The sequence below is a fragment of the Triticum aestivum genome, chromosome 5B (genome assembly GCF_018294505.1).
Source record: "Triticum aestivum cultivar Chinese Spring chromosome 5B, IWGSC CS RefSeq v2.1, whole genome shotgun sequence".
NCBI lineage: Eukaryota > Viridiplantae > Streptophyta > Magnoliopsida > Poales > Poaceae > Triticum > Triticum aestivum.
In genome coordinates, this window is record NC_057807.1 from 592,606,697 (window position 1) to 592,618,373 (window position 11,677).

Genomic DNA, 11,677 nt, shown 5'->3' on the forward strand with positions numbered 1-11,677 from the left:
ATAGCATGGAACAATAGAAAAATTATACATACGTTGGAGACGTATCAAGCATCCCCAAGCTTAATTCCCGCTCGTCCTCGAGTAGGTAAATGATAAAAACAGATTTTTTGATGTGGAATGCTACCTAGCATAATTCTCAATGTATTTTTCTTTATTGTGGCATGAATTTTCAGATCCAAGTGATTCAAAATAAAAGTTCATATTGACATAAAAACAATAATACTTCAAGCATACTAACAAAGCAATCATGTTTTCTCCAAATAACATGGCTAAAGAAAGCTATCCCTACAAAATCATATAGTCTGGCTATGCTCTATCTTCATCACACAAAGTATTTAATCATGCACAACCCCGATGACAAGCCAAGCAACTGTTTCATACTTTAGTATTCTCAAACTTTTTCAACTTTCACGCAATACATGAGCGTGAGCCATGGACATAGCACTATATGTGGAACAGAATGGTGGTTGTGGAGAAGACAAAAAGGAGAAGATAGTCTCACATCAACTAGGCATATCAACGGTATATGGAGATGCCCATTAATAGATATCAATGTGAGTGAGTAGGGATTGCCATGCAACAGATGCACTAGAGTTATAAATGTATGAAAGCTCAACAAAAAAAACTAAGTGGGTGTGCATCCAACTTGCTTGCTCACGAAGACCTAGGGCATTTTGAGGAAGCCCATCATAGGAATATACAAGCCAAGTTCTTTAATGAAAAATTCCCACTAGTATATGAAAGTGACAACATAGGAGACTCTCTATCATGAAGATCATGGTGCTAGTTTGAAGCACAAGTGTGGAAAAGGACCCTACTCTCTTTTTCTCTCATTTTTTTTATTTTTTTATTTGGCCTTTCTCTTTTTTTTATAAAGTCCGAAGTCTCATCCCGACTTGTGGGGAAATCATAGTCTCCATCATCCTTTCCTCACTTGGGACAATGCTCTAATAATGAAGATCATCACACTTTTATTTACTGACAACTCAAGATTACAACTCGATACTTAGAACAAAATATGACTCTATATGAATGCCTCCGGCAGTGTACCGGGATATGCAATGAATCAAGAATGACATGTATGGAAGAATTATGAAGGTGGCTTTGCCACAAATACGATGTCAACTACATGATCATGCAAAAGCAATATGACAATGATGATGCGTGTGATAATAAACGGAACGGTGGAAAGTTGCATGGCAATATATCCCGGAATGACTATGGAAATGCCATAATAGGTAGGTATGGTGGCTGTTTTGAGGAAGGTATATGGTGGGTGTATGGTACCGGCGAAAGTTGCGCAACACAAGAGAGGCTAGCAATGGTGGAAGGGTGAGAGTGCGTATAATCCATGGACTCAACATTAGTCATAAAGAACTCTTATACTTATTGCAAAAATCTATAGGTCTCTGAAAACAAAGTACTACGTGCATGCTCCTAGGGGGATAGATTGGTAGGAAAAGACCATCGCTCGTCCCCGACCGCCACTCATAAGGAAGACAATCAATAAATAAATTGTGCTCCAACTTCATCACAAAGCGGTTCACCATACGTGCATGCTACGGGAATCACAAACTTCAACACAAGTATTCCTCAAATTCATAATTACTCCACTAGCATGACTCTAATATCACCATCCTCATATCTCAAAAAAATTATCAAGCATCAATTGATGATAGCATCCAATTCACTTTCTATAATAGTTTTTATTATACCCAACTTGGATGCCCATCATTCTAGGACCAATTTTATAACCATAGAAAATACCATGCTGTTCTATAAGACTCTCAAAATAATATAAGTGAAGCATGAGAGATCAACAATTTCTACAAAATTAAACCACCGCCATGCTCTAAAAGATATAAGTGAAGCACTAGAGCAAAAATTATCTAGCTCAAAAGATATAAGTGAAGCACATATAGTAGTCTAATAAATTCCAAATCAAGTGTGTCTATCCCAAAAGGTGTGTACAGCAAGGATGATTGTGGTAAACTAAAAAGCAAAGACTCATATTATACAAGACGCTCCAAGCAAAACACATGTCATGTGGCGAATAAAAATATAGCTCCAAGTAAAGTTACCGATAGACGAAGACGAAAGAGGGGATGCCTTCCGGGGCATCCCCAAGCTTAGGCTTTTGGTTGTCCTTGAATATCTTGGGGTGCCATGGGCATCCCCAAGCTTATGCTCTTGCCACTCCTTATTCCATAGTCCATCAAATCTTTACCCAAAACTTGAAAACTTCACAACACAAAACTCAACAAGAAATCTTGTAAGCTCCGTTAGTGCAAGAAAGAAAAACCACCACATAAGGTACTGTAATGAACTCATTCTTTATTTATATTGGTGTTAAACTTACTGTATTACAACTTCTATATGGTTATACCCCCAATACTAGCCATAGATGCATCAAAATAAGCAAACAACACACGAAAAACAGAATCTGTCAAAAACAGAACAGTCTGTATCAATCTGTAACTTTCGAATACTTCCGGAACTCTAACAATCCTACCAAAATAGGAAGTCCTAGGTAATTTATCTATTGATCTACTGCAAAAAGAATCAACTCAAAAGCACGTTTCTGTGATTTATTAGATTTTTCTCGTGAGCGCAAAAGTTTCTGTTTTTCAGCAGAATCAAATTAACTATCACCGTAGGTTATCCTATAGGTTCTACTTGGCACAAACACTAACTAAAACATAAAACCACATATAAACAGAGGCTAGATGAATTATTTATTACTAAACAGAAGCAAAAAGTAAGGAACAAAAATAAAATTGGGTTGCCTCCCAACAAGCGCAATCGTTTAACGCCCCTAGCTAGGCATAAAAGCGAGAATAGATCTAAGTATTGCCATCTTTGGCATTCAATTCATAAGTGGCACGCATGATAGATTCATAAGATAATTTGACTTTCTTTCTTGGAAAGTGTTCCATGCCTTTCCTTAATGGAAATTGGAATCTAATATTCCCTTCCTTCATATCAATAATTGCACCAATCGTTCTAAGGAAAGGTCTACCAAGAATAATAGGACATGAAAGATTGCAATCTATATCAAGAACGATAAAATCAACAGGCACATAATTCCTATTTGCAACAATAAGAAATCATTGATCCTTCCCATAGGTTTCTTAATGATGGAATTCGCAAGGTGCAAGTTTAAAGAGCAATCATCAAAGTCATGGAAACCTAACACATCACATAAATTTTCGGAATCGTGGAAACACAAGCACCCAAATCACATAAAGCATAGCATTCATGATCTTTAATTTTAATTTTTATAGTAGGTTCCCACTCATCATAAAATTTTCTAGGTATAGAAACTTCCAATTCAAGTTTTTCCTCATAAGATTGCATCAAAGCATCAACAATATATTTGGTAAAAGCTTTATTTTGACTATAAGCATGTGGAGAATTCAACATGGATTGCAACAAGGAAATACAATCTATTAAAGAACAATTATAAAATTAAATTCCTTGAAATTCATAATAGTGTGTTCATTGCTATGTAAAGTTTTGACCTCTTCAATCCCACTTTTACCAAATTTAGCATCAAGATCTAAAAACTCTGAATCATTAGACGCCTTTTAACTAAAGTTGACTCATCTCTAGTCCCATCATTATCAAGATTCATATTGTAAAACAAAGATTTAATAGGGGACACATCAATAACTTTTAGATCTTCATCATTATTTTCATGGAAACTAGAAGAACACGCTCTTACAAAGCAATCTTTCTTAGCACGCATCCTACCGGTTCTTTCTTTGCACTCATCAATGGAAATTCTCATGGCTTTGAGAGAATCATTGATATCATGCTTAGGTGGAATAGATCTAAGTTTCAAAGAATCAACATCAAGCGAAAGTCTATCAACGTTCCTAGCCAATTCATCAACTTTAAGCAATTTTTCTTCAAGCAAAGCATTAAAATTCTTTTGAGAGATCATAAATTCTTAAACAGTATTCTCAAAATCAGAGGGCATCTTATTAAAATTTTCATAAGAGTTGTTGTAGGAATTACCATAATTATTAGAGGAATTACTAGGGAACGGCCTAGAATTAAAGTTTCCTCTATACGCGTTGTTACCAAAATTATTCCTACCAACGAAATTCCCATCCATAGATTCATTATTATTCTCAATCAAAGTAGACAAGGGCATATCATTAGGATCAATATGAGCACTCTTAGTAGCAAACAATTTCATAAGTTCATCCATCTTTCCACTCAAAACATTAATCTCTTCTATAGCATGCACTTTTTTACTAGTAGATCTTTCGATGTGCCATTGAGAATAATTAACCATAATATTATGAAGGAGTTTAGTAGCTTATACTAAAGTGATTTCCATAAAAGTGCCTCTCGCGGCCGAATCTAAAAGATTTCTAGAAGCAAAATTCAATCCGACATAATTTTTTTGTATGATCATCCATAAATTTAAACCATGTGTAGGACAATTGTGAATCATTAATTTCATTCTTTCCCAAGATTGGGCAACATGCTCAAGATCAAGTTGTTTAAAATTCATAATATCGTTTCTAAGAGAGATAATCTTAGCAGGAGGAAAATACTTAGAGATAAAAGCATCTTTGCACTTATTCCATGAATCAATACTATTTTTAGGCAAAGACGAAAACCAAGGTTTAGCACAACCTCTAAGTAAAAACGGAAATAACTTCAATTTAACGATATCATTATCCATATCTTTCTTCTTTTGCATATCACATAAATCAACAAAGTTGTTTAGATGAGTAGCGGCATCTTCACTAGGAAGGCCGGGGAATTGATTTTTCATAACAAGATTCAACAAAGCAGCATTGATTTCACAAGATTCAGCATCATTAAAAGGAGCAATCGGAGTACTAAGGAAGTCATTATTATTGGTATTGGAAAAGTCACACAATTTAGTATTATCTTGCGCCATCGTGACAAGCTATCCAACACACAAGCACATAGAAAGTCAAGCGAAAGAGAGAGGAGAACGGGAAAAAGAGGGCGAATAAAATGGCAAGGGTGAAGTGGGGGAGAGGAAAACGAGAGGTAAATGGCAAATAATGTAATGCGAGGGAGATGAGTTTGTGATGGGTACTTGGTATGTCTTGACTTGAGCGAAGACCTCCCCGGCAACGGCGCCAGAAATACTTCTTGCTACCTCTTGAGCATGCGTTGATTTTTCCCTTGAAGAGGAAAGGGTGATGCAGCAAAGTAGCATAAGTATTTCCCTCAGTTTTTGAGAACCAAGGTATCAATCCAGTAGGAGGCTCCTCAAAAGTCCCTCGTACCTACACAAACAAACAAGAACCTCACAACCAACGTAATAAAGGGGTTGTCAATCCCTTCACGGTAACTTGTGAAAGTGAGAACTGATAGAGATAATAAGATAAGATAAATATTTTTGGTATTTTTATGATATAGATTGGAAAGTAATAGTGCAAATAAAAGTAGATGGAAAACTTATATGATAGAAGATAGACCCGGGGGCCATAGGTTTCACTAGTGGCTTCTCTCAAGATAGCATAAGTATTACGGTGGGTGAACAAATTACTGTCGAGCAATTGATAAAAAAGTGCATAGTTATGAGAGTATCTAGGCATGTATATAGGCATCATATCCGCAACAAGTAGATCGAAACGATTCTGCATCTACTACTATTACTCCACAAATTGACCGACTTCTGCCTGCATCTAGAGTATTAAGTTCATAAGAACAGAGTAACGCATTAAGCAAGATGACATGATGTAGAGGGATAAACCCAAGCAATATGATATAAACCCCATCTTTTTATCCTCGATGGCAACAATACAATACGTGCCTTGCTGCCCCTGCTATCACGTGGAAAGGACACCACAAGATTGAACCCAAAGCTAAGCACTTCTCCCATTGCAAGAAAGATCAATTAGTAGGCCAAACCAAACTGATAATTCGAAGAGACTTGCAAACATAACCAATCACACATAAAAGAATTCAGAGAAGATTCAATTATTTCTCATAGATAAACTTGATCATAAACCCACAATTCATCGGATCTCGACAAACACACCGCAAAAAGAGTTACATCGAATAGATCTCCAAGAAGATCAAGGAGAACTTTGTATTGAGATTCAAAGAGAGAGAAGAAGCCATCTAGCTAATAATTATGGACCCGAAGGTCTGTGGTAAACTACTCACAACTCATCAGAGAGGCCTTGGAGATGATGTAGAGGCCCTCCATGGTCGATTCCCCCTCCGGCGGAGCGCCGACAAAGGCTCCAAGATGGGATCTCGCGAATACAGAAGGTTACGGCGGTGGAATTAGGTTTTTGTGGTGCTCCTAGATGTTCTCGGGGTACGTGGATATATATAGGAGGAAGAAGTAGGTAGGTTGAGCCACGAGGGGCCCACGAGGCAGGGGGGCGCGCCCACCCCTTTAGGGCGCGCCGGCCACCCTCGTGGCCGCCTCGTTCGCTGCTTGACGTCCACTCCAAGTCTCCTGGTTTGCATTTGTTCCGAAAAGATCGCTCCTGAAGGTTTCATCCCGTTTGGACTCCGTTTGATATTCCTTTTCTGCGAAACACTGAAATAGGCAAAAAAAACCCAACAATTCGGGCTGGGCCTCCGGTTAGTAGGTTAGTCTCAAAAATAATATAAAAGTGTAAAGTAAAGACCATAAACATCCAAAACAGGTAATATAATAGCATGGAACAATCAAAAATTATAGATACATTGAAGACGTATCACACGCCATCGAAATTGCCCCTAAAGTTACGAAATATCACCAATAGATGCCACCTATAAGTGAAAAAAATGTTTCACACAGGAGAATCCCTGCATGGGGCGGCCCAGTAGAAACCTTCTACACTGCGCTCTACGTGCTAGGAGAAGACAAAAATGGAACCTGTTTGGGCCGGCCCATGTCCGGGTAGCCTGTTTTAAGATTTCGTTTTTATTTTTTGTTTTGTTTTTTCGTCTTCATTTTTCTACTTTAGATAATTAGAGACTTAAAAAAGTTCTGACAATAATAAAAATGAGAATTTTTAAATAAAACATTTCATAATTCATAAATGTTTGTGGATTCAGAAATTTTTCATGATTTTTAAAAAATGTTTGCATATTCAAAAAAGTTCGTAATTTTTTAAAATAAATGTTTGGTAAATCAGAAAATGTCATGATTATTTAAAAAAGTTCATGTGTTTTGTTAATGAAATGACCAAAACTTCGCCAATTCAAAAAATGTTCATGAATTGAAAAATGTCCTGAAAATTTAAAAATTGTTCGTGACTTATAAAATATTTTACTTATTCATAAAATGTTTGCTGATTCAAAAAATGATCATGCATTTAAAAAATGTTGGCGAAATCAAAAAAATGTTCCACCAATTTCCAAAAATTGTTTGTCGATTCTAGAAATGTTCGCCTATTCCAAAACTATGTTTAGAAACATGTTCACAATTTTCAAAAATGTTTGCAAATATTATCAAATGTTCATGAATTCAGAAAATGTTCATGATTTTAGAAAATGTTTAAAAATCTGTAAAAAATGTTCACGATTTCATATGTGTTCACGAGTTAAGAAATTGTTCATTATTTTAAAAAATTGTGTACGATTTCACAAAAATGAGAGTGATAGTGTATCTGGATGATACAACGAAATATGTTCATGGTCATTGGAGATTATGAGTTTTTCTCTTGTTGCAACGCGTGGGCCGTTTTGCTAGTAAAACTAATGTGTGCAGTAAATAAAAACAAAGGCAGTATGAAAACATGACAATGCAAAAGTTTATATTACTCGGATTTGCTAATAATCCACGGAAGCTTAAATTGGATGTACATATACCCCCAGCATTGAGGTTGTGTAAAAGTTCTTAATATTAATTAACAAGTATAGACATTTTTAAGTTTCACAAAGTAGAACAAAAATATGATAAAGTACATGAAATTTGGGCCACGCCAGGCGTCGGCCAGCAGATAAATAGAAAACATTCGCCGCCTCGTTATCTGTTGGATGGATGCGTGCGCCATCCGATCTACCCATCCACGAGGGCCATCTCCCTTTTGCAAGAGTGGTGTTGCAGAACAAGCCCCGCAATGGGATGCCTGTTGCAAAACGTCGGAACCGTTATTTACCTTTCTAAAACACAGTCTGTGCTGCAGAACTTTTTTTGCAAATGAGGTTTTGTTGCAGATTTTTTTTTACAACACAGGTATGTTGAAAAAAATTGTCTTCACTTTTTTTGCAACATAGCTTATGTTTCAGGAGAAACTTCTGCAACATTGGTGTTGTTGCAGAAAAAATTGAGGGGGGCCATGAGGAGTCAGGGGCACATGTCACGTGGGACACATGTAGTACGAGCGAACAGGTGTTGTGTTGCAGATTTTTTTCGTCTTCATCTTTTTGTAACATAGATGATTTTGCGGAAGGACTTCTGCAACATGGGTGGTGTTGCAGAATTTTTTTACAACATAGGTCTAGTTACAAATTTTCATTTTTTACAACAAAGATCTTGTTACAGTTTTTTTCCTTGCAACAGAGGTTTTGTCGCAGAAATTTTTGTGACAAGTCTCGTTACAGAAGTCATGAAATTTACAGGATTTTTTCGCAATGAAGGCCTTGTTGCAGAATTATTCTGCAACAGAGGTCTTGTTGCAAAAATTTATAATCTTTTTACAACCGATGCCAATGTGAGCTGAGGCCTTGCAACTGTTCCCGGGTGAGATGGGAGCAATATGATTGTGAATTTGTGATGTTTCTGGGAAGGAAAGATGGACAACAAGCGGGGCCACATGGACACGTGGTAGACGATTGAGGCGGTTGAGCGCTTTAGAGCAATTCGTCGGTGGATGCTAATCATTTCCCATGAAATTTGCAGGAGACTTCGTGCTTTCCTCTTTTTTAACACTTGTGCTTGCCTCATACTAGAATACATATTTACTCCGTGTTCATGTTAGTATCCGTATCGTATTCTAGGAAAAAGTTGTTTGTATCTGTATCCATATATATCCATGTAATACCGTCGATATGAAATGGGCAGTACTCTGCGCCGGTCGACCGGCCCAAATTGGGCCGGTCAACTCGCAGCCGCCAGATGCATGCGCTAGCAGCTGCACGATTTGCCTCAGCCTGCATCTCGCACATGTCGTCTTCTTCCCCTGTGCATGCTTGCTTCTGTCGGCTCTCCCCGCTGTCTCTCTCTTGAAGCTTCCTCGCGCCGCTCGCCGGCTCGCCGCCGCCGCCGCTCGCCGACACATCTCGTCGGGCCGCTCGCCGCTCCGTGTGGGTCTGCTCCTATGAAGCAAACTGCACTGCCGATTGCAGCAAAATTGACCACGGGTCGAAGCATTCCTCGCTAGTTGTGGCCTCGCCGGCGTCGACGCTCGCCGGCACAGCTCGTCGAGCCGCTCGCTGCTCCGCGTGGGTCTGCCCCTATGAAGCAAACCACACTGCCGGTTCCAGCAAAAATGACCACGGGTTGAAGCATTCCTCGCTAGTTGTGGCCTCGCCGGCGTCGACGCCAGTTGCAGCACATCGCCATTGGTACCGGTTGCAGCAAATCACAGTGCCATCGTCGACGGCCATATCTCACCGTCGCCCGCGCCAGTTGCAGCACATCATCGGTGGTGCTGGTTGTAGCAAATCATGGCGTCGTTGACGGCGATACTTCGCCGTCGCCGGTTGCAGCACATACGGTCGCTGGTGGTAGCTTTCTCGTTGCGGGTTGCAGCAAACGCAACACCGTCGTCGTCAGTCACACTTCATCGGCTCCCCCGATTGTAGCATATTTGGTCGCCATACCGATGGCCAGCGAGGCACCATCCGTGAACAAAGGATGTAGCAAAAACATCGCCCGGTAGTAGCAAAATTCAGATGTGGTTGCAGCAAAAAGCATCATTTGGTCGTCGGGGGTCGCGAGCTAAGTCGTAATGGATGTAGCAAAAAAATCGTCGATGGTAGCAAAAATCAGCGATGGTTGTAGCAAGAACGATATCATTGCCGTCACGGGCTTGTGCTAATTATGAATGACTGCAGCAAAAAAGTTGCCGGTGCTAGCTTCCTCCATCCCCGGTTGCAGAACCTCGGAAAACGCAGCTCCTCCTCGCCAGCTCGGCCTTCTCCCAACACAACGCCGCCGGTCATCTTTGGGTCGTTCCGAGCTTTGCCATTTGTAGCACCGGTGCAAGCAGTTGGTAGAAAAAGAAGCAGCTCTGTTGACTGTTAGTCGCTGCGGGGAAGAAAAGAGGCTACGAGAAAAGAAAGGAACGGGTGAGGATGAGCGTCGTGGAGAAGATAAGGTTGGGTGGGAAAAAAATGATGCGTGGGCCCTATGTACAACGCGGGGGTCGCCAGGCGCACGATTCCAAAGCTAACGGCATGATGCGCACGGGACCGGCCGAAAGCTTCGGCCGGTCGTCCGGCGTAAAATGTTGGGAGTACCTAGAACTCATCTAGATGAGATATAATTTGGTCTCATTCACTTTAAAAACAAGAACAGATACAACCCACGTCAGCACACACGCATCTTATAGCATCACATCCAATGGCTATAAAAGATGAATGAGACCAAATTATATCTCATCTAGATGAGTTCTAGCAAAACTGTAAAATGTTTTCCATATGAAATACAGTATATGGAGTTGAGAACTTGAGTAGAAGTAGGATTCGTGTTGTAGTATGGCAGGTTCAGCGTATCCTATTCCGAGTCCAACACAAGAAAAGATCCCTGCATCGGTCGCCTATAAACATACGGCGTACGTCTTCTCGAGGAAGCACAGCAACAGTACACGAGTTCATTCGATTTCGATCAGCCAATACGACAAAGGCGAAGGCGAACAGCCGGGAGTTCACGGCGGCCATGGAGGGCTGGGTCTTTCTCGGCGAGAGCGGCAGCGACGCCCAGAGCGTGGGCTTCATGGACGGCGGCGACGACGACAAGGACAGCGAGTCGAGCTTCGCCATGGTGCAGCTCGGCCGAAGCCATGCCAAGGCTGACGGCGGCAAGAACCAAGAGGAGGAGGAGGAGGACGACGATTACTTCGACCTCAACCTGCCGGCCCTCGCAGGCAGCAAGGCCGTCTTCGGCGCCAACGGGGATTGCTTCGATCTCGATCTGGCGGCTAGCATCCTAAGCATGGGCAGCGTTGGGTATGACACCGGGAGCTACGGTGCCGAGACCGAGGACCACGTTGACACGGCAGAGTTGATCAAGTACGACGACATTGACACCGGCAGCTCTAACTCGTGGGAGAGCGAGTACGACGAGGACGATGAGCACCCTGACACGGCGGGGACCGACGAACCGCGCAAACCCTACATTGATCCCTTATGGCTGGCCGCATTGGACGACTTTATGAAAGATTCAGCAGAGCAGCGCCGCTTGGCAGCCATGGCACCACCACCATGGCGCCAGGTGCGGCCACCTTGTGCACCCCACCTCTTCTTCCCCCAACCGAGCCGCTCGACTTTCTCCTCCGACACGGAGGAGAGCGACCGCGATAGTGCTATTTCAGAGTTGGTTAAGCATGACGACGAGGACGATAAGCACTCTGACGCGGTGGGGACCGACGAACCGCGCAAACCCTACATCGATCCCTTATGGCAGGCCGCATTGGACGATTTTATGGAAGATTCAGCACAGCAGCGGCGCTTGGCAGCCATGGCACCGCCACCATGGCGCCAGGTGCGGCCCCCTGGTGTGCCCCATCTCTTC